Genomic DNA, 4,480 nt, shown 5'->3' with positions numbered 1-4,480 from the left:
ATTGGTGACAGACTGGATTAAGAAAATGTGGCACATATACACCATGGAATACTATGCAGCCATAAAAAAGGATGAGTTTGTGTCCTTTGTAGGGACATGGATGCAGCTGGAAACCATCATTCTTAGCAAACTATCACAAGAACAGAAAACCAAACACCGCATGTTCTCATTCATAGGTGGGAACTGAACAATGAGATCACTTGGACTCAGGAAGGGGAACATCACACACCAGGGCCTATCATGGGGAGGAGGGAGCGGGGAGGGATTGCATTGGGAGTTATACCTGATGTAAATGATGAGTTGATGGGTGCTGACGAGTTGATGGGTGCAGCGCACCAACATGGCACAAGTATACATATGTAACAAACATGCACGTTATGCACATGTACCCTAGAACTTAAAGTATAATAAAAAAAAAGTTAAAAAAAATTTATTCAACCAGTCTATATCACTTAAGTATAAAGTTTAATTGTTAACTGTTAAGCAAAGTGGAAGTAGGACTTGGTGATTTCAGAAATTTCAGTCTCTCCTGGTTACAAAAGATGCTACAATTAGGAGATTTGCTGTCAGAAAAGATACTTTCAAGAGACAGCCAAAGATACAGTGTATTAGGTAAGGATTCACGTTAGGGATTCAAAAGAAAAGAGTTCTGATGTGTTGACTGGGATCACATTCTATGAGAGTTTATGTATCAGACAGAAGACTTTCACATTAATGTGTTATCTAAAATTGCTAGGGATGTAATGGCTTGAGAGTAGCATAATGAAATCATTACTTATGCAAAATGGATTTGGAATGGGCTGCAAGTCAGTCTTTGTTGTCATAATAAAAAGATAACTTCCACATCACAACAATAGTAACTTTAAACTTTCTAGTTTTATATATATTTTAACTTTTAGCTTCTCTAGAGCAGGCACACTCTTATCTTTCATTTTGATTGTTTCCCATAAAGCCAACTGTGATAAAACACAGTTATTTGTCGGTTGAATGTATAAATCTACAAAATGACATCCAGGTTAAACTTCTTTTAATTTTTTACTGTTCTGTCATATTTAGGTCAATGTAGTAGAGTGGGAAGCATACACAATTTAGTCAAGTCAGACAGAAGTCATAGGTCTGAGTTTCATCTACTAGCTGTGGAACATTGGAAAATTTTTTAACCTTTTCTGAATCTGAAAAAAAGATAGTACAATTGCAATGATAATATTGCAAAGAGCTTGGAAAAAAAATTATAAGAAAAATTATACCCCCAAACCTGTATTATATTCCTATTGTTACTGTAACAAATTTTGATGAACTAAGTGGTTTAAAACAACACAAATTATTTATCTTATGGTTCTGCAGGTCATAAATCTAAAATGGATTTCACTGGATCAAAACCAAAGTGTTGGCAGGGCTGCATTGCTTTCTGGAGACTAAAAAGATGAGTTTTCTTGCCTTTTGCATTTTATAGAGGCTATCCATATTCCTTGACTAGCGATCCCCTTCTATCTTCAAAGCCAGCATTAACCAGTTAGGTCTTTCTCACATTGCATTACTCTAACACTAACTTTTCTACCTCCCTTTTTAGCATATAAATTATACTTGTAATTACATTACTAGATTATTTTAGACAATCTAGGACAATCTCATTATTTGTAAGGTTAGCTGACTAGCAACCTTAATTTTGTCTGTCACTTTAATTCTTTCTTGCTATATAACAACCTATTCACAGTTTCTGGGGATTAGGACATGAATATTTTTTGGGTAATGGCATTATTCTGCCTATAACAGTCTACTTTTTGGCTTCAAATATTCACATCTGTCTAACATTCCAGGTACATTCATCCCATTTTAACATTCCAAAAGTCTTAATTAATTATAGCATCAAAGCAAAGTTTAATAGCTCATCAAAATATCATCAACTCCAAAGTCCCAAATCTCCTTATCTAAATCAGGTGTGGGTAAGGCTTTTGATATAATCCATCCAGAGTCACAATTCATCTCTAGCTGTGATTCACTGAAATTCAAGACATTAGTTATGTTCACCCAAAATGAAATGGTAGACAGGCTAATGATAATAGTATACATACACTTTCATTTAAAATGGAAAGAAAAGAAAAAAATAGAAAAAGAAAGAAAGGCATCGCTAATCCAAGTCATTCTTATATCATCTGGATAAGCTTCATCTGGTTTCAAGTCCTGGAACTAATCCTCTGAGATTGTGACTTTACCTTCTGTGCACCTGACTATGCCCTAGGAGTTATTCTTTCTCATGAAAGAGAGCACATGTTTGCAGATTACTTGTTTTATCAATCTGTTTAAGGGTGTTGTAGCCAGTACTCTCTTTGTCTTTTCTGATCCAAGGTCCAAACTGGCAGCATTTCTGCCGGTATAACACTGTCAAGAACATTGTGGGTCTCCCATGCCTAATCTCTTCAAAGAGCTCCATGTATAAGTGTGTCTTTTGATTATTCTGAGTCACTAGACAAAAGTTGTTTAGCCATGCCTTTGGTTGCCTCTTGAAAGTATGCTTTTCTGATAACAAATCTCCTAATTATAGCATCTTTTGTAATCTGGAGAGACTGAAGCTTCCAAAATCTTCAAGTCCTAGTTCCACTTTGTTTAACAGTTTAAAGTTAAACTATCTCTTTCCTCTTGCTTTTTGCTATAAGCCACAAGAAGAAACCAGCTGCACCTGAACACTTTGCTTGGAAATGTCCTGTTACTTAAGTCTATCATTTACAAGTTCTGCTTTTCACACAACTGAAGGACACAATTCAGCTAAGCTTTCTGACACTATATAGCAAGGATATCTTTTCATTCAATTTTCAATAGCATGTTCCCTATTTTTGAGCCCTCACTGGCAGCACTTTTAAGATTTATATTTCTCTAAATAATCTGTTCATAATTATGTATTCTCTAAGATGATATTATTTCTCTGGCATCACATTTAATATAAATATTCTATAAGGAACCCCTTTATGACAGTTTAGGCAGTCTAAGAAAATACATGTTTTCTTTACCATGCCCTTCCCTTTATTCTAAATTCTCACTAGCAACGTTGTTAATATCCATATTTCTACTAACGGTCTATTAAAGGAAATCTAGGCTTTTCCAATCATATGCCTCAAAATTTTTCCAGCTTCTACCCATTACCCAATTCCAAAGTCATTTCCATATTTTTAGGTATTTGGTACAGCAGTACCCTACTTGCAGTTATCAAAATCTGTGTTTGTCAGAGTTCAACCGCAGAAGGAGATCCATAAAGAGATTGCTATTATGAAATTTATTACAAGGAACTGGCTTACATGATTCTTTGGGCTATCTAGGTAAGCCTGAAATCCATGAATGAATTTCTTACTCACTAAGAAGATTGAGCTTTATTTTCAAGACTTTTCAGCAGATTGAATCAAGCCCACTCAGATCATGAATAATCTTTTACTTAAAGTTGATTTATTAAAGATTTTATTAACATCTACAAAATACCTTTACAGAAATACCTACATTTGTTTTTGAATAATTTGGGACTATGGCCTAGCCAAGTTGACATATCAAACACATCAAGGGATTATCAGACTCTGTTACCCTAACATAACCATTATTATACTTTTCTTTGTCCTTATAGACATTAGAGATAATTATTTTCATAATATACATTGATATTTATTTGTTTTGTGGATTTTCATCATAGATCTTTTAGATGCTATTGAAAACTTTCCATAGTTAAATAGATCGTAATTATGTAATGTTTAGTCTAATTTTTACCACAATTGACATTTCCTTTCATTTTTTACATTAGAAATTGCACCATAATTAATAACTACATGTTAACACTTTTTTATGCCCCTCTATTTTTCCTTTATTTTAAAAGGAATATACCTCAAAATATCATCAAACAGCTTCAGAGATGAAAGGAGTTTCTCATAAAAGTTTTGGATGCAACTGGAAAACGGCACACCACTCAGTCTCCACTCTCCACTGCAGAAAGTTTCATCTTTCACTTCTTAAAGTTTTACTCTAACCTCACCCTTTGTGTCCATGCTCCTGAATTCTCTTGGTCATGAGATGACGAGCTCAGATAACAACTTAGACAACGAGGCCAGTGACTCTGACCTGTTTCGTAGGCTCACAGTAGATGCCAGGAAAACTGAATCTCTAACTGGAACTATAAGAATTGATTAATCTCTGTGGGGTCGGTGGTGATATCACCTTTATCATTTTTTACTGCATCTATTTGATTCTTCTCTCTTTTCTTCTTTATTAGTCTTGCTAGCGGTCTGTCAATTTTGTTGATCTTTTCAAAAAACCAACTCCTGGATTCATGGATTTTTTGGAGGGTTTTTTGTGTCTCTATCTCCTTCAGTTCTGCTCTGATCTTAGTTATTTCTTGCCTTCTGCTAGCTTTTGAATGTGTTTGCTCTTGCCTCTCTAGTTCTTTTAATTGTGATGTTAGAGTGTCAATTTTAGATCTTTCCTGCTTTCTCTTGTGGGCATTTTG

Source organism: Rhinopithecus bieti, unplaced genomic scaffold, assembly GCF_001698545.2.
Source record: "Rhinopithecus bieti isolate Rb0 unplaced genomic scaffold, ASM169854v2 scaffold_1380, whole genome shotgun sequence".
NCBI lineage: Eukaryota > Metazoa > Chordata > Mammalia > Primates > Cercopithecidae > Rhinopithecus > Rhinopithecus bieti.
This window is presented reverse-complemented; position numbering follows the sequence as displayed.